Source organism: Felis catus, chromosome E2, assembly GCF_018350175.1.
Source record: "Felis catus isolate Fca126 chromosome E2, F.catus_Fca126_mat1.0, whole genome shotgun sequence".
NCBI lineage: Eukaryota > Metazoa > Chordata > Mammalia > Carnivora > Felidae > Felis > Felis catus.
The window spans coordinates 59,786,060-59,811,906 of NC_058382.1; the positions used below are offsets into that span (position 1 = coordinate 59,786,060).

General features: G+C 58.1%; 1 protein-coding gene and 1 long non-coding RNA gene across 2 annotated transcripts in view; both read left to right on the forward strand.

Moving 5' to 3' along the window:
* Positions 1 to 25,847, forward strand: part of JPH3 (junctophilin 3) — a 77,607-nt gene that overhangs the window by 2,868 nt on the left and 48,892 nt on the right.
* Positions 16,014 to 22,072, forward strand: LOC123382213. The gene is made up of 2 exons (XR_006590246.1): positions 16,014 to 16,524; positions 21,783 to 22,072. It is a non-coding gene; the product is annotated as an uncharacterized LOC123382213 (long non-coding RNA).

Sequence of the window (25,847 nt, forward strand, 5' to 3'; positions counted from 1 at the left end):
GAGAAATGCTTCCTTCCATTGGTCAGTGTTCTTGGATCTGTATCCCCTATCCAGTCAGTGACACAGGACTCTGCTCCCTAAAGTACTTCCCTCCCTCCACATTGCCCCGCTGGAGTCTCCCACGGTGGAGGGGGGGGACCATGTCCATTTTACAGATGACGCCAGAGAGACCCAGGGGCCCATGGGACAGGCCAGAGCCCCCCAGCCTGTGGCAGCAGAGTCACAGTTGGAACCTTGATGTGTCCCCACATTACACCACCTGTAGGCCAACCGAGGCAGGCTTACAGGCACAGGACGCCAGGGCTGACTGCTCCCTTCTGGTTGGTGATACGGCATGATGGAAAATCGAATTGACCCTTTTGGCCTGGGATAATCAGGCCAGACATCTGGGGCCACCTTTCTACAACGCGGTCTGTGCTTCTCATCAGGAAGGAAGTGACTGTGGAGAATGTGTATCCTCTAGCAGTCCGTCAGGCCAGCAGAACCAAAGTGGGGGTGTCGCAGCTCTGGGTCGGGATGCCGGTGGGCGTGGCGGCTCATGCTTCCAGGGAGGGCAGGCGGAGGTTTAATGAGTTCACGGTCCCGACTCCAGTCCGACGTTTCCTTTGCACAAGGCGTGGGAATATGGGGCAGGTATCAGCACAGCTCCTGAACCTCAGCACAGGTTCCAGTGCTGACTTGGGGAAACGGCGATTTTCATGAATGATGCGCTCATGGCAAACATATTCTACATTTGGCTGGAATTGGTATGGACTCCATTTCAACTGGGGCCGCTTCTGCCAACTCCTCCCCTTCCAGGTTTGTCCTCCCCCAAGTGCAAGGCAGGCGTTTTCTGTGGACGTGGGCTGAGTGACTTCTGCGGTCTGTGGGGTGACCCTGTGGAGAGGGTGAGACCCTGGGGGCACGGGGCGGCACGAGCACATGCTGTATAGAGTTGTAGCCATTTGGGCTTTGTGAGCTCAGACAAGCTACTTGACTTCTCTGAGCCTCTGTTGCTTCATCTGTATGAAGGGCTGGTAATAATATCTGTGAAGTAGGTGGGGATTAATTGAGGTGGCGTGTGTGGCTGTGCCAGGGATGTAGTGAGCATTGACTTTTACTTATCACTATTCTTTTATCACAGCACACGTTCAATGAGCGTCGCTTACAGTGACCGTTACCAGGACCGATAGCCAGGTGTGATCATGGTAATAACGAAAATGATGATAAGTGGCGATATTAAACACTTACCGTGTGCCAGCCGTGTGGCCAGTGTTTGCAGGGTGATAGCACTTCATTCCCGTACCTGGGTGGATGCAGGGTGGATTTTCTTGTCCTTCCCATTTCCCACACTGGGAAGCAGAGGCGTGGAGAGATGAGATGATTTGGCTGGTGGGTGCAGGGCGGCATCAGGATTCGCACTCAGGACAGCGATTCCAGAGCCTGTGGTTTTGTGTGGAACACGTTCTCTAAACTCCCTTGTGCAAAACTACCTCCTCGTTCCTTCCTCTTCCTCCGCACCCTGCTTCTCCTCTGGGCGTGGCAGCCAGGAGCTGTAGGCAAAGGCACAGGCGCCCCCCCGGGTGTTCCCCCCGCTGCCCCGCCTGCACGCACCGCCCCTTCTCCACTTCTCTACACCCCTGCGCTTGGCCACACAGGTAAACATTTCCTCCTGGTGCCATGTACACAGGACCCCTCGGACCAAAGTTACCCCCACAAATAAACCCTCCCACAGCCCGAAAGATGTGAGTCATCTCACGTACCAGGCCTCCCCCCTCAAATGCAGATTCCGTTCACTGGCCCAGATCCCTCGGCCCACACGAATCACACACGCCCACAGTCAAAATCCCGGGCCCTCTGCGCCTGTGCGCACACGCACGCACAATACACCTGTCACCCGGAGATGTTTCCACCCTGTCCCCCAAAACACAGCCACGTGTACCCTCCAAACCCCTCCCGACTGCTGCTCCAGGAGCCCCTGTGCCTGTGTGGGGAGAGTGCCAGCCTTACACGACGAGGCTCAGGTTACAGATGGAGCGGGAGGCTTAGTTTCCACTTTAAACACGTGTTTATGCAGTTCATGCCCCCTTTTAAGGGGGAAGAAGCCCATATCCAATCAAAATAAATGACCATTGGGCATATTTTTGACGCTAGGCCGTGAATATGTGAAGGCAACCTTTTTAAAAAAGAAAATCCCAGTGCCAGGTCCCAGGTTAGGGAGGAAGCAGGTCGGGGACACCAGACACAGGCCAATGGGAGTTCGTTTCAGAAACAAAAGAAGCACTCAGCTATTGGAGATAAAAGCATCTCCTCAGAGATTCTGGTTCAGCCACTTTGGCAAGGGAAAAGGCTCCAGGAGGTGAACGCAGGAAGAAAAAGCAAATAACTAGTTCTTTGTTGCCAATAATAGCTGAGGAAGAAGTGTTACTGAGCACCCCTCACCCAACATAGCCCTGGAGCCAGAGTTGGGCGCTTTATATCAGGAGCTGTACCCAAGCTGGCAAGGAGGCCAGGGTCAGCACCCTCTGGAAATAGCTGCCCCACCAGGTATTAGTGAGCAGCCCTGGCTGACGGAAACAGTTAACACAGCTGTCGGGCAGGGCCAGGAGCCTCTGTTGCGTCTCTTCGGGGCTCTTTTCCCTCCCCGGTTTCCCCCCGGGCCTGCACAACCGTAAGGACAGCTGGCTATCGATTATGGGCTGATGGCTGTGGATGTAACACTCACAGTGTCCTTTGATGACCACATATCACAGGATGTGTGGATTCGTGGGATCCACAGGGGGCGATGTGTGTTTGGAATTTCCACAGTGGTCACCCTCTCTTAGACCAGCCACCTCGCCAATTTGTAGTCTCCTGGCTTGTGTGAGGCACGTGGTGGGTGAAGGCAAGGGCCGCCTGGGGTCCTGGCTGTGCTTCAAACAGGCTCTAGGCATCAGACCAGGGGTTTTTCTGGGTCCACCGAGTCTTTGCATAGGATAGGAGGGGAGCGGCCGGTCTCTTCAGCACCTTGGAGAGCGCCACACACGTGCCGCCATGGCTTTGCTCTCCTTCCTCCCCCACACCACCTCTAACGACCAGGGTGCCCAACTGAGCCTCCCGGCCAGTGACTGCCTGGCCCTGACCCGTCCAGCACATTTGGCCATGAGAAGTTTGCCCGTTCCCACCCTGTTGCTGTCTGGGGGCCACACTCCAAGGAATACCACCACCGGGGCATTGGCTGTTTGCATCTCGATACTGTCCTGTTTTCCGAAAAAGTTGGGTGCCTCCAGGTGTCTGCTGGTGACCTGAGAGAGCATCTCCTGGCTAGCGGGGCGGGTCCAGGTGAGGTCTTTGGTAAGACTTGTACAAGGTGCTCTGAGTCTGAGGTTCATCTCTACCTCAGGTTGTGTGTGTCTCAGTTCTCACGGACTGTGCGTGGTTATAGGCGCACCAGAGGCAGGCAGAGGAATGGTCTTGTCTGTACCAACCCGCGAAAGACTACTGGGCCACCTTCCTCCTTAAATCAGCACCACTGGAGTACTCATCTAGAACAACCCTGCCCAGCACAGTGGCTGCTGGCCACATATGGCTATTTCAATTAATTATGATGAAATGAAAGTTAGATATTCAGTGCCTCAATCTCAGCAGCCACATTCCAAGTGTTTGATAGCAACACGGATCTGGCAGCTCTCATGGACCATGCGGAATGTGTCCACCGCCACAGAAGGTTCTGTTAGAGTGTGAGCTTCACGCAGGGAGGGGTGGGTCCATGCTGGTCACCACTGTGTGTCCGGTGACTACAATGGTGCCAGCATGCTGTTTGTGGAGTGAATGAAGTGTGCCAAGGCCGTATACGGGGTAATTTCACTCACCATCCTGCCACACGTCCATCTCATTACAAGAACTTACACCCGGGCATTGATAGTTAAAGGGAAAATGTTCCCTGAGACCCTCCTGTCTCACTGAAAGGTCAGCCTCACTGAAAATTCTCTGAAGGCATCACTGTTACAAGTCCCTGATGGGGTTTGTTTTGCTCTTGGTGCTGTCATTGCTGGTAAGAGGCCTTGCCAGTGTTTCCCATGAGTGAGGCGGATGGCATAGAATGAAGTGAATCCGTCCCAAGGGTGTTCTCATGATGTGAGGCTGCGATGCAGCCATGGCTGGAGGACACGGCTGGAGCACTGTGTAGTGAGCAGCGTTCCAAAGTCCTGGAAAAGATGCAGAAAAACAAGCAGCCCTTTATCTACCCGTGTCGTAACTCTCTTTACCGCTACGGTTGCCTTGGCTCGATTTGTTGGGTTGTTGAGAAGCATTTACTGAGCCCCTACTACGTTCGAGGTGCAAAGACAGAACAGTTCAGGTCGACCTTCAGTGAATCAACCTGGAAATAGTTGCTGAGTCTGACTGTGTCTTCGTCTGTTCGAGCCGTTGCAAATTACCACAGGTCGGGGGGGGGGGGGGGTGGGCGGTGCTTCTAAATGACAGTGTGTGTTTCTCCCAGCTCTGGAGGCTGGGAAGTTTGAGATCAAGATGTTGGCCGATTGGGGGCTCCTTTATCAGGACACTGATCCCATTCATGAGGGCCCCACCCCCATAACCTCACCACCCCTGAAGGTCCCACCTTCTAACAGCATCTCATTTATGACCTCTGAATTTAGGGGACACAGACATTCAGTCAGTAGCAGCCAGTGTGCCGAACATAGCTTGCAGGAATGTACAAGAAACAGGGGGATGTGACTTGTACCAAAAAGTCTGGATGTGAGACAAAAATGTGTACGATAATCAGGGGTTTCTCATTCCAGAGTTTGGGGACTGATGGAAACACTGCAGGTGAGGGTTCTGAGAAGGGAAGGGGGACGTGTGTGTCCTTGAGCAGCAGAGGCATCCCAGGGGAGGGGTCTGCTGAGCTCCGGTGGTGGGAAGGGGATTTTTGCCCCGAGTCTGTTGACCCTGCAGGAGGCATGTTCTCTGTGATGGAATCATGACACTCCTTGTCAACATGTGCCGGCTCCCACCTTCCCGGGGGTGACCCAGGGGAGCTCCCTGGTGCTCCTGGAGGCCTCTGGAAACACCCAGGTCATCTGTGCTGCTGGCTGGGCAGGCTGCTGGTCCCCTACTGTTGCTACTCGAGGCAAGTGCTTTGCAAACTTGACTCTGCGTCAGAATCACCCAGAAGGTGCAGAAAGCAGATTGTTGCCTCACCCCTGCATTTCTGGCCGGAGATGCTGTCTGATAATGTCCATTTCTAACAAGTTTCATTGGGTGCTGCTGCTGCTGCTGGTCTGGGGACTGCACCTTTAGAAGCACGGCTGGAGGCTGGTGCTTCTTTATTTAATGTTCATTTATTTTTGAGAGACAGAGTGTGAGTGGAGGAGGGACAGAGAGAAAGAGGGAGACACAGGATCCTAAGTGGGGGAGGGGCAGAGAGAAAAGTGAGACACAGATTCCAAAACAGGCTCCAGGCTCTGAGCTGTCAGCACAGAGCCCAACGCGGGGCTCAAACTCATGAGCCATGAGATCATGACCTGAGCTGAAGTTGGACGCTCAACCCACTGAGCCACCCAGGCGCCCCAAGGCTGGTGCTTCTTAACCCCAGGTGCACAGCAGAATCCCTGGGATGGTCCCCTTGAGATCATCCCCTTAGAAATGCAGAATCTTGGCCCCTCTCTCCCACCCCTGGAATCTTGGTCCCTCTTCCCCACCCCTGCACGGGGGTCTCCAGGGCCAGAAGCTGCATGTGTGCAAGACGCCCAGGTGGCTCGCATGCGGGAGCTCCTAGTCTGGCTCCTAATCTCTGCTGCACATGGAATCTGGCTGCTTGGGAAAATGCTGATGCCTGGGCCCCACCCAGAGATGCCGACTGAGGTGGTCTGGGATTGGGATTCTTTTAAAACTGTCCCGGAGATCCTGATGTGTAGCTGAGGTGGGGGGGGGGGGCACTCGTCCAGGGCATCACTGAGAGGGTGGCCGTGAAGAGCCTTGCTGGGGTTCTGCCTGGCACCACAGCAGCCTGGCTCTGGGAGGGTGGCCTCCTGGCCCAGGAACGTGATGGGAGCCGTCAGGGCCGAGAGCCGCCGCTCTGGACAGTTCTTCAAACTCCGGGTCAAGTGGCTCATGAAGTACATGTTGTACTTCATTAAAAAAAAGAAAAACAAATAGACTTGCAGATTTTTAAGCACCGTGCCCATGTTACAGCAAGGAGGAGAGCTGCTGTGTGCCGGCCTGTCGCCATGCAGCCCCTCCTGTCTCTGCCCTCTCCTCCTCCTTCCTTACGGCCACGCCAGTCCCTGGATTTAGGGCCCAGCCCAAATCCAGGACGGTCTCTGGAGATCCTTAACTTCATTGCACCTACAGGGACCCTTTACCCGTGTGAGCACACATTCACAGGCACTGAGGTTAGGGTGTGGACGTGTCTGTCTGGGGGACACTGGCCAACCCGCTACAGGGTCTCGCGGACTTCAGTTTGAAAGTGCTCCGAAGCACAAACATGCTCACGTCGAACCCCAGAGCCGTGGAGATTCCTCTGCAAGAAGGACACTCTCAGTTTTTGAACGTCCGCTTTGTTCCGGGTACCGGCCTGTGTGCCTTCCCAGAGTCCTTGCTCCTTTTGTTTATTTTATTTTTTTTAAGCTTATTTATTCTGAGAAAGAGAGCATGAGAGAGCATGGGGAGGCAGAGAGGGAGGGAGAGAGGGAATCCCAAGCAAGCTCCGCACTGTCCACGCAGAACCCAATGTGGGGCTTGATCCTGCGAACCTGAGCCGAAACCAAGAGTCGGATGCTTAGCCGACTGAGCCACCCAGGCGCCCCAACGTTGCTCCTTCTAGTTTTTAAAGTAGCGCCGTGAAGCAGGGCATGCGCTCCCACGTAAGACAGGAGAAGGGATGCTCATAGGATGGCCGGGCTTGGCGAGGTCACAGGGCCGGTGAGGGGAGGGGGCACACTAGAGCAGTCTGCAGCACCCGCTGAGGTGAGGGCACCTCCTGAGGGGACAGTCATCTCAGCCACCCGCTGGCTCTCCAGTTGAGGGCGCTGAGGCCCAGGGAGGCGCCCGCGGTCTCACAGTCATGCAGAGGTAGGGAAGGATGGCCCGGTCTCCTGAACCCCGGCCTTCGGTGACCCTTCGCTCAGCATTTCATAAACTTGTGGGTTCTCCCGGGTTCCTCCGAGAGCATGGCGAGGCTGAGGGTCCTCTCCCAGGACACACGCAGGGCCCTGCACACATGAGGCATTTTGTCGGTACTTGTGGGGGTTCATGGACTCCCTGAGACTTCTCTGTGGACCCCAGGATAGGAACCCTCCCGTTCTCCACAGGTGCCCAGACACACGGACGTGACCATCACCGCACACGGCAGGTGGGACACGGGAGGAAGGCCGGAGCCAGCAGGCTCTGACCTGTGGGTACAGAGAAAAGGCTGGAGGGAGCAGAGCTGGCCTCCCCACCTCCCCTCCCCTGAACACACCCCTTCTCTCTCCAAGGCCTCACAGTCCTGAGTTTGTCCTGCCGGGACTCGGCCGTCTGCCCCACCAGGCAGCATGTGATCCTTAGGACTTCATCCCGTGCCCTCCCCACCAGGTCCATAGGCCTGGTGTCCGCAGTCTGGCCATGAGCTGGGAGCCACCTGTGCCTTCTTTCACTCGGTGCCTCTGGGAGGAAGGCATGACTCCTCCATTCTGCAGGGGAAACTGAGGCCCAGCGAGTCCTAGGAAGTTGGGGTGCTGACACAGTCTCAACATCTTGTGGTCCGCTTCAAACCTCCCACCCAAGGCCCCTGGATAGACTCCCCAGGAGGGAATCTAGCCCAGGGCACACATCTGGGGCCATCCAGGGCAGGGGTCCTGAGGACCAGACCTGAGAATCACCCACCGCTCCCCGTCCGCCTCTGTGGGTTGGGGACAAACAAGGGCAGGAAAGGAGCCCTTGAAGGTGGCTGAGGGGAGGTCTCACCGTAAGGAGCCCGGGAGGGATTTTCAGCGGGGTGTTCCCAGGAGCACCAGGCGGGGGCCTCCCTGGGAGGCCTGTATGATAAGCCAGTGCAGGCTTTCTTGGTCCTCGAGGGGCCGCGAGCTGGCGTCCCACTGTCCGCCTGGGGACCGTGCGTGACCTTTCTGGGGCCCCGCCCCCGGCCAGCTGGTTGCTCGCTGGTGAGTTCAAAGGCCTGGCTCCCTGTGGGTGGATCTGGGGAGCTGTGGTTGAAACGCACTTTGGGGAGGATGGTGCGGGGCGCCCCTCCTCAGACCCCCAGAGTGCCTCTGGGCCTCTGTGCGTGCGTGCTCCCGGGCACTGTAATTACTGGCCTCTGTGGTTGTCCTGTCCCCCTCCCCATGCACTGGAGTCTCTGAGGGGGCAGAGACTGGCTCTTGCGGGTTCCTCCCTGTGGCCTTGTAGCAGGGAAATCTGCAGAAATTCTGGTTGGCTGATGCATGGATGACAGTCCCTCCAAAAGCAGTGGGGGCAGAGGGCAGGGGGCAGTGGGGGGGGCGGTGTGTGAAGGGAGAACAGCAGGGCAAGGGCCCTGAGGCTGGAACAGGTGTGGTTCTGAACTGGAGGAAGAGGGTGAGAGGAGGGAGGGTGTGAGCACATATTCCAGGCCACGGCAGGAAGGGCAGGAAGGGCGCTGAAGGGTTTAGGCAGGTCAGCAGCACCCCGTGGTGTTCCTGCTTTTGAATAATTAAGTTTTAATTTCAAGATGCCCCTAGACTCCCGCGGTTGTGCCCTCCACCGTCTCCCCAAAGTAACACCTGACAGAAGGACCACGCAGCGTTGAGGCCGGGATATCAATATGGACACTGGGTTTCAGCAGCCGGGACCCCTCCACCCCCCAGCCTGCCACCCTTTCAGAGCCGCACCCTCCCCCCTCTCGTCCCTGGCACCCACTCCTCTGCTCCCCATCTTGTCATTTTCTCATTTCCGGAATGTTCTATACACGGAATCGTGGGGTATGCAACCTACGGGGACTGGCTTTTTTCACTCACTGCGGTTCTCGGGAGACCCATCCAGCTCGTTGTGTGCGCCCAGACTTCGTTCCTCTTCACTGCTGACCGGTGTCCGGGGTGAGCGTGTGCTTGGACCATGGCTTCCATACCCATCACAGTTCAGGGGCATCCGGGGCGTTTCCCGTTCGGGGCTATGATGGACACAGCGCCTGCAGACTCTCACGGAGAGGTTCTTATGTGAGCGTGAGCCTTGGTCTCTCTGCGATACAACTGCTGGGCCCTTGCTGTTTGTGCCGGTGTCTTTGGGTAATGACTCTGGCTGCTGGGTGGGGAAGGAAATGGGGACCAGAGTGGAAGCTGGGGACCCCCAGAGGGTGCTCGTGTCCAGGGGAGGGGAGATGATGGCCTGGGTCTGGGTGGGGGCAGTGGCTGGGCAGGTGCGCGGTGCCCGGGACGGCGTCTGGGGGCAGGAATTGGTGTGGAAGGTGTGTGGTGTGAGAGGCTGCGTGCTGGGTGAGGGTGGAGGGAGCAGGGGGTTGTGCATCTGATCGGAATGGGGGCTGGGAGGTGGCACAAAGTCAGGAGAGAGTGGCCCCGGAGGCGAGAAGCGCCAGGATCAGAATCGGGCCTGAGAAGGAGGAAGGTGTGGAGGATGAAGACGGGCCAAGAGGCAGGTGGCCCTGAGGGGTGGGGGTGCGGAGGACATCAGGAACAGAGACAGGACGTGGACTGTTGTCCCAGCCCTGTGTTCACCCTTTGCAGCCAATAGGTCACCTTACGGCCCCACCACCCCACGAGGCCATTTCACAGACAAGGAAACGAAGGCTGGGGGATGGAGTGACTTTCCCGAGTCACTTGGAAGGTTTGGATTCCAGAAGCAACGGAATCACACGAGGTGGGACTGAGCCCAGCCATCAGGTCCTTGGTCACAAGCCCCCCCTTGGGGGCTCCCGGAGGCTGGATGGGAGACCAGATGAAGGTCTGTGCGCGCCTGCCTGCTGCACGCAGATGCTCGGTGAGCGAGCTGACGTCACGTCACGTGGTTGTTTACACCTGTGGAAGTCCCCAGCGGTGGATCGTGGCCCCCGCTCTGCCGTCACCTTTTCCCCGCTTGTCATTATGCCCCCGAGGTTGTTCCGTATCAAGCCTGCACCCCGAGAGCGGATGAATGATGCCGTCGTGACGTGGTTTTGCTTAAAATTTACCTTTTGAAGCGTATAGTTTGATGGGTTGTGGTGCGTTCACGGGGCTGCGCAGCTCCGCACCGCCTGTTCTAGAACGTTTTTGTCACCCAAGAAAGAAACCCCTGGTGCATTAAGCCATCCTGCCCTCCGCAACCGCCGGTCCGCTCTCTGTCCCTGGATTTGCTGGGTCGGGACCCTTGGGGTGGACGGCGTCACCAAGGGGCTGTGGCTGGCCTGTCCCTCAGCACGGTGTTTCCGGGTGCGTCCAGGGGCCCACGCCAGAGCCCGCGCCAGGTTCCGTTCCTTTCCAAGACCCAGTGATGTTCCCTGGCGTGGCCACATTTGCTTGTCTGTTCATCGGTCGGTGGACGTTTGGGCCGTTGTGAACGGTGCGGCCGCCAACCCTCTCGTGTAAGCTTTCGTGTGGACACCGCTTTCTGTGCCCAGGGGTGGGGTTGCCGGGTCCTTTGGGTCCTACGGCGGCCCTGTGATGAACCTCACAAGCAGCTGCTGCCCCATTCTGCATTCCCGCCAGCCGTGTTGCGGGTTCCGGCCACGCCACATCTCTGTCGCACGTGTCACTGTCACCCCGTGATCGCAGCCTCCTAGCAGGTGTGAAGGGACGTCTCCCTGGAGTCTGGATCTGCATTTCCTTAAGGATTAGTGACGTCGGACATCTTTTCACGTGCTCACTGGCCGCTGGGATGTCTTTGGAGACACGTCTGTTCGGGCTCTTGCTTGCTTCGGGTTGTCTTTTTATTATTGAGTTGTAAACGTTTTAATGTATCGTGGACACCACAGTGACGGAAGCCCCAGCGTCTACTCCTGACCCCCCGGGATTCCCCGCTTGCCGGCTGCCTCTCCCGTTGGATGGTGGATTCCTTGAAATAAACTGCGGATGCCTTTCTCTTGCCTGTTGAGTACCTAGCACGGTGCCGGGCACACAGTAGGTGTTGAGTAAATGTTGACTCGGGCCACTGCCCGCCGGCTAGGAGGTCAGGGGATCCTGTCCAGTTCCTGCAGCGCAGACTTTGATGGGCTGCAGTTAAGGTCTATTTTACTGGCAGGGACAGAACAGCCGTGGTGTCTGCAGGGTAGCTGGGACCCACACAGGTATTTATTGAGCACTTACTGTGTGCCTGACAATGAGCCGGCCCCGGGGATAGCAGCAAATAGCCCCAGGGCAGCGTGGGACCGTTGGACTGGCTGAGGGGGCCATGTCCATGCACCTGTCACATAGGTCCCCCTTTACTGCTGACGGGATGGAGGGAGCTGAACCAGGGCTGACAGTGAGACCTGGCGGGTGTGGGAAAGCCTTTGGGGGAGGGACTTCCCCACACGCCCAGAGGATGGCAGGGCGACGTCACAGAGGCTCCATGGGTTTTAAGTGCAGGGAGGGGGAGCAGGGCCGCCCTGGGAAGTGCGGGAGCCAACATGGCTGCGGCTATGCCAGACTCGAGGGGCCGCGCCAGGCGGGTGGTCGGGCCTTCCCTGGCTGTGGAGGCCACAGCCTGACCCTTTGGGTCTGCACAGAACCAACCTGTTAGGACAAACAGGAGATAAACATTCTGGGGATGAAGGGCCCAGCCCGCAGCCTTGCCTGGAGGCTCCCTGGGGATCCCACATCACCCAGACAGCGTGGGGGCTGAGTGGCTGTGTCTGCGGTGTGGGGCCCAATCTGGAGGAAATTAATTGTGGATCCCAAGAGAATGCGGCAGAAATATAGCAGAGGTCAGGGTTTTCTCGGGGCTGGAGGCGGCCCTGGTGACAGTGGCCATGAAGTGTTCACAAGCACAGAGTGTCCTGTTAGCTGGAGGCCTGAGCAGGACCGGCGGGGGGGGGGTTGGGGTGGGGGGGTGCAGGAATGTGCCAGACAGTGGACAGACAGGGAGGGAAAGACAGAGACAGAGAGGGAGAGACGGAGACAGAGGCAGAGATGGAGAGGGGGAGAGGGAGAGGGACAGAGGGAGAGACAGAGACAGAAGGAGGAAGACAGAGAGGGAGAGGGAGAGACAGAGGGAGCGGAGAGGGAGAGACAGACAGAGGGAGAGACAGGGAGAGGGAGGAGCAGGGAGGCCACAGGCAGGGCAGAGGGAGGAGGGACGCGTCCCTTCCTGCGGTCAGGTGCACCTGCTACTTCTCCCCGGCCCTTTGTTTTCAACAGCCGCCTCGCGCTTACTGGCGCCCAGCAACCCTGCGCCTTACGCGCCTTTCTGTTGAGTCTGAGCATCAACCCCCTGGAGCTTGCTGTCCTGCTGCTCGGAGGGAGGGGGCCACACGCAGCCCCCAGCGCCCCGGGCAGGCACCCTGCCTCGGTCTCCAGCCCTGTGCCTGCCTGTCAGGACTGTGGGGAGCCAGAGCCTTAGATGGGATCGAGCTCCCCGGACGTGGGGGGCTTGGAGGTGGCGCCCGTGAGCGCGGATCTCCAGCCCCGGCTGCCGGGGCTCAGCCCCCTCCAGCTAGTTCCCGTTTGGCCCTGAGTGGAGGGGGGACCATGCGGACCCTGCCTCCACCAGCCGATGGAACAGAGCCCTGGGCTGGGGACACCCCACATGTGTGGGGGTGCAGAACCCCAGGCTGGGGACCCCAGCCGGGCAAGCTGGAGCCAGGGTGTCTGAGCTTGAGAGGCCTCGGGGCTTGGCACTGGGGGCTTCTGAGTCCCCCTCAGGGAGGCCAGCAGACCCTTGCCTCCAGGCCTTCCCTTCCGCTCACAGCAGCCAGAGGGGAGGGGCTCCTGCAGAAGCATCCGGAACTCCTTCGGGTGTCGAGCCCTCCAGCCCTGAGGCGGTCCGGTTTACTCCTCGTTGCAGGGAGGGCAGACCCTCCCGTGGGAACTGCGCTGTGAGTAGGCGTTAGAGCCTTGGGTGGGCAGTTTGGGGAGGGTCTCAGGGCGGCGTCCCCTCCGCTCTTCCTCTCCGAGCCTCAAGGACTCGGGCTGATGGCTGAGCCAAGTAGTTTCGGGAGAACCCCAGCTCAAGGGCCTGTCAGCCTGGGCTGTGACAGGCATCTGGGACTGGGGTGGGGTCTGGCCAGCTTTCCTGAGGAACTGGGCCCTGGGCCCTGACGGAAGAGCTAGGTGAGGGAGGGGACTCCCAGAGAGAGTAAGCCTGTATCAGGCCGCAGGCCAGTCCCGGAGTCCCAGAGCCGGAGTCAGGTGGGGCTGGAAGAGGTTGAGCCAGGACCCGTCCCCTCCCCAGACATGCCCTGTCGGCTACCTCCCAGGGGTGTCAAGGCTTCTGGGGGCCGAGAGTCGTGTTGGGTGACTCACTGTCACCCCAGGTCCCCTAGGGCTTGAGGTCAGAGGAAGGCCCTGGCAGGGGAGTGGCAGGGAGGGAGTGTGTGCCCCTCACAGGCCTAGCCCCGTGGACACTGAGTCATCAGGGAGGTGTAGGTGGAGGGTTCTGTGCCGGTCACCGCTCAGCCCCTCCTGCTTCCCCTCTGCCCTCCAGGTGTTTTCTCAGCGCCGCTCTGTCTGGAGACACCTGCACAGCCCCAGCGTCCTTCCCAGCATGAGCCTGGAGCTGGCATCCATGGGGTCAATGGGGACTCGGGCCCCGTGTGTCCTTGGCACAGTGCTGGCACCAGCAGGGTGGGTGTGAGGGTCCTCCTGAGCACTCTGGCCCTGCTCCGGCGGGGGCAGGCCTGGGGTGTAACCATATCCCAGATGTTTGCAACCACTCTCCCGGGACGTGCCGTTTCTATTGGTGACAAGATCACGGGTTTGGCGACCGACTGCTGTGATTTGCTGCCTGTCTAAATCTCAAGTAGAGGCCAGTGAAAATGAGGATGTAATTTCTTTCCCCACGACTCTTGATTCTTTCTGTGGCCCCCGGGAGTCTGCACACCCCAACTTGGGGGCCCCTGCTCCCACCCTGCCCCTTGGGAGCAGCTGTCACGTCTGAAATCGTACTGTCCCCCTCTGTCGCCTGGGGAGTCCTGACCGGAGCGTTCTGTGCTCCACACGGTTCTGTGGAGGTTTGGACACCCCTCGGATACAGCCGTGGGACCCCCTGGGCCACAGGCCAGGAGCCCTCCGGGGAGCCCGGCAAACAGGGGGATCCAGGAGGGTGGTTACTGGCAATTATGGGAAGTGGAGGTGATGGCCGTCGCCCCCTTCCCAGGGCAAAGGAAGGCTGGGCTGCTGCACGCCTCGGCCCCCTCCTTACTGGGGCTCTGCTAACCCAAGTGCAGGCTTAGTTCACATGCCACACAGCGCACCTGCTCCGGGTGCACAATTCAGTGGTTTCTAGTGTGTTCACAGGGCCGTGTGCCATACCCCCAGAGGAACCTTGTACCCCACTGTCCTTTCCCTAACCCCCCCCCCCACTGTCCCGTTGGTGGCCTCCGAAACTCCTCTGTCTCTGGATTTGCATCTTCTGGACATCTCACATGCAGGCATCGTACGTGATACATGCCCTTCAGGCTCTGGCATGCTTTCTGGGTCCATCCGCTAACATGTGCCCGAGCTCTGCTCCTCCTTAAGACTCATGAGCTTTCCAGGGTGTGGACGGACCACATCCGGCTCAGCCAGCCCTCTGCTGATGGGTATCTTGTTTCCCTCCACCTTTGGCTGTTGGAACCTGCTGCTGCTGTGAACACTTGTGCGCAGGTGTGTGTGGGGCAGGTGTTTTCATTTCTCCTGGTTCCGTACCTAAGGGTGGAATCGCCAGGTCATATGGTCATTTGAGGAACTGCCAGACTGTTTTCCAAAGTGTCTGCACCAACGGACGTTCCCACTTATTTTTAAAAAGAATCTTCTGGAAGCTGAGAAGTCCTTACCAGCCTCCCCCCTGGGGGGTGGATCTATTCCTGGACTTGGCAGAGTTTGTGTTTGGAGAGAACCCTAACAGGGATGGAGATGGCCGTCATTCCAGGCACGGAAGTGCTCAGTGCCCACCCCCCACCCCCCACCGGAGGTGGTCCCGACCACGTTTCTGCCCCTCTGCCTCCATACGAAGCCCTGCTCCAGTCCTCTGCGTACCGGTGGTGGCCACCTAATGTCTCTCCCTCTGAGTCTCAGATCCAAGGGGTTCTTTGTTTTTGGCATGGTTTCCATCTTGGCACGTGGTGGGTACTTAGCAGACTGGTTGGGTGAACGAGGGTAAGGGTCTTCTCTCCACACTGCAGAACTGAGGCCTAGGGGTGTGGAGAGGGGCCTGAAGGAAGCTTCCTAGATAGCAGAGCGGTGCCCATGACGCTGTGATTTAGGGAAGGGTCATGGAAAAGGCAATGATGTTGCTGTAGGAGGTAGCCCCAACCACGGATCAATCTCTTTTTCTCTGGGAGGGCCGACTCTGGGGGACCCCGGCGAAAAGATGGCAGGCACTTGCAGGGACCCCCAGGAGGAGATGGCAGGCACCTGGGGCCTCGGGGCCCTTCATAGGAGGAAGGTAAGGGCCTCCGTGTGGTTGTACCAGGCACGTGGGGCCTCCATGGGGCTATAACAGGCAGTTGCGGGCCTGCGTGGGGCTATAGCAGGCACGTGGGGTCTCCGTGGGGCTATAGCTGGCAGGTGGGGGCCTCTGTGGGGCTATAGCAGGCACGTGGGGCCTCCATGGGGGTGTAACAGGCACATAGGGCCTCTGTAGGACTGTAACAGGCAGGTGGGGGCCTCCATGGGGTCTCCATGGGGCTGTAACAGGCATGTAGGGCCTCCATGGGGCTATAGCCGGCAGGTGGGGGCTTCCGTGGGGGTCTCCATGGGACTGTAACGGGCACGTGGGACCTCTGTGGGGCTATAGCAGGCAGGTGGGAGCCTCCATGGGGTTATAACAGGCACGTGGGGCCTCTGTGGGGCTGTAACAGGCACGTAAGGCCTCCGTGAGGCTATAGCAGGCAGGTGGGACCTCTGTGGAGCTGTAACAGGCACGTGGGGCCTGTGGGGTTATAGCAGGCAGGTGGGGTCCTCCCTGGGGCTATAGCAGGCAGGTGGGGGCCTCTGTTGGGCTATAGCAGGCAGTGAGGGGCCTCCGTGGGGCTGTGACAGGCACGTGGGACCTCCGTGGGGCTGTGACAGGCACGTAGGGCCTCCATGGGTTTATAGCAGGCAGGTAGGGGCCTCCCTGGGGCTCTGGCAGTCAGGTGGGGGCCTCCATGGAGCTGTAACAGGCACGTGGGGCCTCCGTGAGGTTGTAACAGGCACGTGGGGCCTCTGTGGGGTTATAGCAGGCAGGTGGGGTCCTTCCTGGGGCTATTGCAGGAAGGTAGGGGCCTCCGTGGGGCTCTAGCAGGCAGGTGGGGGCCTCCGTGGGTTTATAACAGGCAGGTGGGGCCCTCCCTGGGGCTTTAGCAGGCAGGCGGGGGCTTCCACAGGCTACAAACACCCCGGGCTCCTTCTTCACTCTTCTCTCGGATCGTCTTCGGTTTTCGTGTTCGGTCCCTGTTCTTGCTGAAGTCCCACTGGGTTAGGTACTCCTGTCACCATCTTACAGACGTGCAAACGGAAGGTAAGTAATTTCCCCAGCCTTATGGTTGGTAGTGGAGCTAGACTTGTCCCCAGGGGGTCCGGTGGGAGTCCTGCCCCCATTTCTCCCTCACCTCTGTTCGGCCCTTGGAAGGGGTAGCCCCACACAGAGGCTTTGGTCCTCCCCCTGCTTCAGGCTCTCTAGCCCAGAACTCTGGAAGCTAAGGCCCGTGGAAGTCTCCCTGGGGCTTAGAGGTGGTCTCTGGGGGTTACAGCTCTTGTTTCTGGCTGAGGGTGCGTGTCTGCCTGGGGTGAGGGTTCAAGCCCTGTCGCAAGTCTTGTCTTCACGTGGGCCCTTAATGCGATGGCCCTGCTGTACTTCTGGCGTGTGTATGACGTCCTGATCCTGCGAAGTGGCCCATGGGAGGGTGGAGATCTTCTGGGGAAGTGTGCCGTGGAGGCTGCTGTCTGAAGTTCGATGGAAGCTTAACCAGTAAGTGACTTTTCGGCACCGAGATCGTTGGTTCTCCAACAACATAACGTGAAAAAGGAGACGTTGAGAGCCCTAAAATAGTCGTTCAAGAGGTTTTTAAAATGCTTTCCTGCCCAGGCCTCCCCCACACCCACCGAGTCTGTGCCTCTGGGTAGGCTGGGTGTCTGTGAGAACGCCTCAGAGTTCTCCAGATGATTCTAATAGAAAAACGTGGGTTCTCAATTTTTAGCGGCGTCAGTCACCTGGGGGCTGTGGCACGTTCCAGGGTCTCTGCCTCAGGGGCTCTAGGGGCCTGGGAGTCTGGATCTCCGTGAGTTCCCAGGAGAACTGTGGGCTGGCAAAACAGTAGCCACTCCTGATGTAGAGCTCTCCAGCGCTGCCTCTGTGCTTGGTCGCCTCTCAAACCACCAAGGCCTCCTGACGGATTTTACACGAACGGCGTGACTGCTCCGTGCCCTCCCCATCTTGAAGTACTAACCGGTATATTCCCCATTGATGACCACGTCGGGTGCCGTTCTCGTCCCTGTTTCACGGATGCGGACCAGCGAGGCTCAGAGGCCGGAGATCTCCCTGGGCTCATGGGGCCACACTCAGACCTGCCTGGTTTCTGACCACTCTGGCGACGAGCCCTTTCCTGAGAGGGGCTGATCCCTCCCTTTTTGCCCACGCCCGCTGGCTCCCACCCAAGCGTTTCCGTGAACTCCTGACCTCGGGCTAACCTTGTGGGCCTCTGGCAGCTGCCGCCTCTCTGGGTGAGCAGGGAGGGGAGTACGGGTCCAGGCAAGGTGCTCCCCAGATGGTGGGATTCAGAGTAGTTCTTCCTTCCTGCTGCATCCGGTTCCGGCCAGCCTCCCTTGTTCCTGCCCAGAGGGGAATGAGCGGGGCAGCCGGGGGTGGAGGAATCAGGGTTGGGGAGCAGGGGCGTCCCTGCTCCCTGAGGCCCGGCAGGATGTGGGGCTGGAGGCTGGTGGGCGAGATGCCCAGGTTTGTCAGCCTGTGTGTGTGAACCGTTCCCCAGGGAGGGGCCGTGCTGGACATCAGGGCGTCAGAGGAAACAGCCGGCCTCCTTTCGTGTGATGGGGGTACCGCTACCATGTTGGGGGGCTTCCCTCGGGGTGCATTCCCTTGCCACCTGCCTCTCCGCCATCCTGTAGGAGCGGCTGTGCACACTGTGGGCTTGAGAAGCACCCGGCCTTGGCGGGGAGCCTGCATTCCCTGTTGCTGACCTCACCCTTCTCTCTCGGGGAGTAGGATAGACCGTTGCCCAGAACGTGGGCCCGGGTATCGGGCACACCTGGTCGGGGCCCTAGCTCAGCTCCTTAACGTCAGGAGTCTGGGCAAGCGACTCTGGGCACCCGGTGGAAGAAGCCCTGGGCGTGGGGTAGACCTGACGGACAGTGCACCTAAGGTGCCTCTGCCCTCTCCGCGAGGTCAGGATGGTGCGAGCGGAGTTGGTGTCCCCAGGGAGTGTGGCTCGGAAGGAACCACGTGGGGCCATCTGGCTGGGGTCTACAAACCAGCTACTACTTAACGTTTGCCCTGCTGACCTCCGGGAGCGTGGGCATCCCCCGTGACGGGGACCACGGGGGGGTGGAGGTTCCTTCCGGCTCTGAGGACAGCCGAGTAGGGAGACTCGGATCTCTCCCTTCTTCCTGCTGTGTGGCCTTGGAAAAGCGTCCGTCTCTCTCAACCCCCACGGGCCCTTGTGAAGCCCAGAATCTATCGTGCGTGCTCCGCTGCCCTTCAGACGCCGTGGTCGAGGCTCTGGACTGCTGGGCTCCCCAGCAGGGTTATCCAGGCGCCCCTGAACTGAGAAGGCAACGGATCCGGGGAAGTCTTCGTGAACGCGATAGACCCTGGACCTTAAAAGCATGTCCCTTATTCGGAGATTAGGTTTGTTACCTTCTGTGAGAAAGTGCTTTCCCGTTACTCGTAACTGCCGAAACTCGGAAGCAACGACACTGCCCTTCACCAGGGGGTGGGTGACGGCACCGCGGCCCGCAGCCACCGGACAGCCGGACGCCTCACGGGCCGGGTGCTGCATGCAAGAGGCAGGCCCGGAAGGGCTTCATCGTGCACGACCCCAGCTGGCCCCCTGGAAGGGTGATGCTCTGGCGACGGGGAGAGGGTCCGTGCTGCCCAGCGTTGGGGGGAGAGGGGACTAGGCGGAATGCAGGATTCCAGGGCCGTGTGACGACTCTGTAGGGTGCCGTGATGGTGGATACACGTACATCTGGCCAGCAGCGAGAGGGACCCCCGCTGTGAGCTATGGATTCTACGTGCGTCACTGTGGGCCCAGTGATCGGAGCAAATGCATTGCGAGGTGACAAGATGGTGTGAAGGGCGCCGTGAGGGGGACATACGGGAGATCTGTATACTTCCTGCTTTTTCTATAAGTGATTCTACAAACGGTTAAGTTTACAAGCCCTTCCCAGGATGAACGGGTGTGGGGAGCAGAGGGGCACCCCCAGGGCCGTGGAGGGGGCACGCCTGGATGGTGCCTCCTGTCCCCCTCTCCCCCCAACACGAGGCCAGAAGCACTGCCGGCGCCTGGGTCGGTCTCTCCGGGGTGGGAACTGCCTGCCGCTCTCCTCTGGGCGCTTCCTGGTTGGCGTCCTGCACGGGCTGCTGGGGCCTCCCGGCTCGGCTTCTGGCCTCCACTCTGCACGCTGTGTCTGACTCCTCGGGGAAGCGTCTCCCCTCCATCCCGAGGAGCCCACTGGCCTGGGGCTTTGTGGCCTCTTCCCGGCTTTCCTTACCAGCCTTCTAAGTGCGGTCTGGGCGCTCACCAGGCTGGCATCTCCCGTGGGGAGCGGGGCTTTGCGTCGGCACCTCCACAGGCCCTGAAGCCTCCCTGAGCCTAGGCAGCCCGAGCAGGGTGGGTACCTGGGCTGCTGAAGAATCTTCTTACGGAAGTTCCTCCCCTCTCTTCCCCCTCCAAAATGTTTCGCCATTAGGGTGCCTCGGTGTCTCCATTCATTAAGCGTCTCTTGATTTCAGCTCAGGTCATGATCTCCCAGTTCATGAGATCCAGCCCCATGCTGGGCTCTGCTGCCAGCGTGGAGCCTGCTTGGGATCCTCTCGCTCTCCCTCTCTGCCCCTCCCCGGCCCATGACCTTTATCAAGATCATCTGTGCCCATAGTTGAAGGTATCCATTCGTGCCCCAAACAAAATCCTGCTTCGAGCAGGGGTGCCCGGGTGGCTCTGTCGGTTGAGTGTCTAACTTGGGCTCTTGTGATCTCACGGTTTGAGGGTTCCAACCCTGCGTCGGGCCCTGTGCTGACAGGTTGGAGCCTGGAGCCTGCTTCGGATTCTGTGCCTCTCTCTCTGCCCCTCCCCCCTCAAACAAATGAACATTAAAAAAACCCGCTTGGAACCCAAGTCCACTGAACCACCCCCCCTTTCCCACCTGCCCACAAATTTGAGCTAACTGTGCTTCCTGTTCACGCTCGCAGCCGTCCTGTGTGGACTTGTTGCTGTGGTTGATGAGGAATCTTCAGTCTTCGGGACCCCATTCCCCTTCTTAAGCTCTCCGATGTCAGGTCCCATATTCGTTAACCCCATGTTCTGGGTTCTTTCTCATTACAAGACTGACGCTGGTGGAGCTAGTCGGTGCGTTCAGAGTCCCTGCGCTCCTCCCGCGTCTGTCCTCGCAGGGCACCGGACTGTCTGATTGCCACCTCTCTGCGGCCGCATAGTTCTTAGATCACTCGTTCTTTCCCTGCCTTCCAAACGGTCCGGAGAATACCTCTCCGTGCAGCTGTTCACATGAACGAAGCCTCCAGATTCCCTACCGGTCTACGCCTATAGGCGGCCACACGTTCTACGTGATCTACGTTTTATAGCTTTTCCTCTGGTTTTTACAAGTCCTGTAGATGTTCCCTACTTCCCTCTGCTTCCTGGAAAGTCCCCTTTGCCCTTCTTGTTGGCTGGGTCTTGCTTTTTCCTGGTTTACTCCCTTGTTTTGGTGGCATACGTTCTGTAGTATCTTCCTAAGGAAGGCTGCCTGGAAGCTGGTTTTTGGGGCTATGCTGAGGAATTGGTCGTTTACAGGATTCTAGACTGAAGTCCAGGGTTTGGGGGCGGGGGGGGGGGGTGACTTTCCCTGACTTCTGGGTTTCACTGTTGTTGAGAAGGCTCTTCCCGGTCTGATTCTCAGCCCTTCATGTGGGGTCGTGCCCCCCTCCACGTGTTTGGGGTCTTCACTCTAGGATGTGTGTGTGTTGGGGGGGGGTGGTCTGAAATTCCACAGTGCCGGGTCTTGGTAGGAGTGCTTTTCCTTCTTCATGCTGGTGTCCTGAGCCCCTTCAGTCCCAGTCGCCTTCCTATCCTGCGTCTTTGGTAACTTGCCTCCGTTGCTTTTCCGGACCTCCTAACGTATAGACGCGGGGCCTCTGGCTTAGCCTACACAACTCACATTTTCTTTTGTTTCCCACTACTTTGCCTGCCTCTTCTTTTCCAGTTTCTGATTTTCTTGACTTTGTCTTCCAACTCTCTTCCAAAATTCTTATTTTGGCCATCGCACTTTTAATTTCCTGGAGCTTGCTTGTGTAATCTGAATTTTCTCTCTGTGTGTGTGTGTGTGTGTGTGTGTGTGTGTGTGTGTGTGTGTTTCCACTTTATGGATACGGTGTTTTCTCTTCATGGCTTTACTTTCTGGCCTCCCTGATGCCTGCTGTACCCTGCAGTTTCCATGATTCTCTCCAGTTTCCCCCTTCCCTGTCACTTATTTGTATGTTTGGGTCCCTTTTCCTCCTGGCCGCTTCTTCCAAATGTCTGATGACCCTTGGCTGTTCGTTTATTAAAGGTCCCAAGAAGCAGACTGGCCGGACTCGACCTCTTCAGAGGACTTCTTCCCTCCTGCCTGCATGTGTCCGTGTACCTGCCCGTGCCTGGATCGGCCGGGAACGGGGGCAGGGTCTCTGCTCAGAACGTGGTCTTCCTCCTAGATGTCCTGTGTCTGGTCCCACACGTAGCCCCCGGCTTGTCTCTGCCCGGTGTCCCCCGGCTGTGATTTTCTGGTTCTGTTTCTCCAGGAACTTTTGTGTCCTGCCCCACGAGCGTTTATACGTTCTCGGCAATCTGGTTTTTATCCTTTCTCTTGGTTTATCCTCCTAACTTCTACAGTTCTGTCACCTGGTTAGAGACTGAGAATGTGCTATTGGCTTGCGGGGCCACCGTGACCAAATGTCACCCACTGGGAGGCTTAACCACTACACCTTTATTCTGTCCCAGTTCTGAGGCTGGAGGTGCAAGGTCAAAGTGCCAGGGCTGGGTTCTTCTGTGGCTGCTTTCCTGGGCTTGCAGGTGGCCCCCCTTCCTGCCTCTTCATCTGGGTGTTCTCTGCACACGCCCCTGGTTTCACTTCCCTGGTTTTTTTTGTTTGTTTGTTTGTTATTTCTGAGAGCCAGCAAGAGAGACAGCGTGAGCAGGGGAGGGGCAGAGAGAGAGAGAGAGAGAGAGAGAGAGAGAGAGAGAGAGAGAGAGAGACAGAATCCCAAGCAGGCTCCAGGCTCCGAGCTGTCAGCACAGAGCCCGATGTGGGGCTCAAACTCACGAACTGGGAGATCGTGACCCTAGCTGAGGTCGGGCGCATAACTGAGCCCTCCACGAGCCCCCCACTTCTTGTAGGAACATCGGTCCTATCGTATTAGGGCCCAGATGAACAGCTGCGTGTTTTTCATCGTGATAAAACCCCCAAAATTTACCATCTCGACCATTTTTTTTTTCAACGTTTATTTTTGGGACAGAGAGAGACAGAGCATGAAAGGGGGAGGGGCAGAGAGAGAGGGAGACACAGAATCGGAAACAGGCTCCAGGCTCCGAGCCATCAGCCCAGAGCCCGATGCGGGGCTCGAACTCACAGACCGCGAGATCGTGACCTGGCTGAAGTCAGACGCTTAACCGACTGCGCCACCCAGGTGCCCCTCGACCATTTTTAAGTGCACAGTTCATTGGGGCGCCTGGGTGGCGCAGTCGGTTGGGCGTCCGACTTCAGCCAGGTCACGATCTCGCGGTCCGGGAGTTCGAGCCCCGCGTCAGGCTCTGGGCTGATGGCTCGGAGCCTGGAGCCTGTTTCCGATTCAGTGTCTCCCTCTCTCTCTCTGCCCCTCCCCCGTTCATGCTCTGTCTCTCTCTGTCTCAAAAATAAATAAACATTAAAAAAAAAAAATTTAAGTGCACAGTTCACTCGTGTCAAACATCCTGAGTGCTGTGCACAACTGTTCCCAGCGCCCCCCTCCAGAAAGCGGGTCTTGTAACAATGAGCCCCGGCACGCATTAACCACTCCCCTCCAGGCCCTGGCACCTGCCGTCCTGCTTTCGGTCTTGAATTTTAACTACCCGAAGTATCTCCCGTAAGTGGAATCGTACGGTAATTATCTCTCTGTATCCGGCTATTAGCACAGTGTCCCGAGGGCTCATCTGTGCCCTAGCTGGTGTCGGGGTTCCCTCCTCTTAAGGCTGAAAAATGTTCCATTGTGTGGACAGACCACCTTTTCTTGATCTGTCCGTGGACCCTTGGGTTGCCTCCACGTCTTGGCCGCTGTGAGTAGCGCTGCCGTGAGCACGCTGCGTGAAGGTCCCGGAGACCCTGCCGTCCGTTCCAACGGGTCTGGAGGCGGGGCTGTGGTGCTTTTCTCCACGGCGGCCGCTCCGTTTCACATTCCCACCGACGGTGCGCGGTCCCCACGCCGTTTCTTATGGTGTTGATCGTGGCCGTCCTAGTGGCGTGAGGCAAGGTCTCGCTGTGGGTTTGATCTGCGTTTCTCGGATGACCCGTGATGCTGAGGATCTTTTCGTGTGTCTGTCGCCTCACCCCGTTTTACCTTAATTGTCTCTGCGAACGCCAGGTCTCCCAATACGGTGACCTTCTAAGGTCCTGGGGAGGGTGGGAGAGGGGTGGGTAGGAGCTCACCATGTGGGGTGAGTCGTTTCCCCGGAATCCAGAACATGTGCTAGTCAGTAGCTGTAGCTCATCAGAGCCCAGCTAAAACTGATTTTTAAAAATACATCCTGGGGCGCCTAAGTGGCTCGGTCGGCTACGCATCCAACTTCGGCTCAGGTCATGATCTCACGTTCGTGAGTTCGAGCCCCACATTGTGCTCCACACTGATAGTGTGGAGCCTGCTTGGGCTCCTTCCCTCTCTCTCTCTCTCTCTCTCTCTCTCTCTCTCCCCCTCTCTCCCCCTCTCCCTCTCCCTCTCCCTCTCTCTCTCTCTCTCTCTGCCCCTCCCTGGCTTGCACGCACACACTCTTTCTCTAATTTAAAAAACTCAGCAATAAAACAACTTATTAAAAAAATACTTCCTGGTGTTGGTGACGATGGAGGGAGATGGTCACTCTTATGTGGACTTCTCCATGGGCAATTTATCAAAAGCCCTAAGTAAAAAGAAACTTCCCTTTGAGCAAATGCATTCTAGGAATCTACCCTGAGGCTATAACTTGTGTACAAAGATAAGCTATCAAAAATGAGGAATGACCTAAGTACCCACGGAAGCTTGGCTTGTAACTTCTATGTTGTGGAATGTTCGGGTTTTGGGCTGGCTGTCCTCACTAATGTAGAAAAGGTGGAAAGAGGGGCACCTGGTGGCTCAGTCGGTTAAGCATCCGACTTTTGATTTCAGCTCGGGTCACGATCTCCCGGTTTGTAAGATCAAGCCCTGTGTTGGGCTCTGTGCTGACAGCATGGAGCCTGCTTAGGTTTCTCTCTCCCCATCTCTCTCTCTGCCCCCTCCCCCACCCCTGGTCACATACACACTGTCTGGAAATATTTTTAAAAGGGAAGGAGGTCCAGGGTATGTTGTGAAAGAAGGTTCCAGAGCCTAGTATGCCTGCCTGTGCTGTGATGCTGCTGCCCTGACCTGGTTGCTTATGAGCTGGGTGTCCTTGGACGAGTTTCTTCACCCCTGGGTCCTCCTCTATCACAGGAGATGCCCCAACCACTGCACATCACGTGGTCTCCTCTGGCCAGCCTGATTCAGTAGGTCAGTTAGGGCCTGGGATTGTGGCTTTCTACACACACACACACACACACACACACACACACACACACACACACACACACACACAATACGAGCACAACAGGTGGCTTTCATCTAAAGCGACATGTGGGCGGCACTCATTTCCGAGTCCTGCCTGCCTTGGAGATTCTGGGTTGGGCCCAGACGTGGACGTGTGGACATGTGGAATTGCTGGGGTGGTGGTTTTCACTCAGGGTGCAGTGCATTCTGCTATTGTTTCCAGAAACTCTGGGAAACCCACTTTCTGGGTGAAGCAGGAAGCAAAAGTTCGGGGTACAACCTGACTTCCCAGTGTGTCCCCTGCTGGTGAGATGGGGTTTGGGGATGGAGGGGCCTCCACGCACCCCCCCGCCCCCGGGCATGAATGTGGGGACACAGGGCATCCTGTGCGCCTGAGGAAAAGGGGCCTGGAGCTCTGTGAATGCCTTCTGTTCCTCCCAGGGAGATGCCTGTTCAACACGGGGCTCTCATGCCAGGCCTGACACCCCGGGCCTATTGGTGCAGGGGTCCGGGGGCACACGGACCCCAAGGAGAGGGGTTCTGGGTGTTTCAGGGACCCCTGGGCTCACTGGGAGGAACAAGGGGTGTTCTGGTGGAGCCAGCATTGGAGAATCAACTGTGTCCCCCTCTCTCTGAGGGAGAAGACTCTAACTGCTTCTCTGGCCCCTCTTTCCTTCTCTGGGCAGGAAGCGATCACTCAGGCTTTCTCCCCTCCCAGCCCAGCGTCCCGGAGGGAGTCGGCGGTTGGCCACATTCTGGGATCCAGTCACCTGCGATGGGGGAGGGGAAGGGCTGCACCCTGTGCGCACTGGGGGTAGTGGACCTCTGGGAGGAGGCCAGTGCAGGTGGAG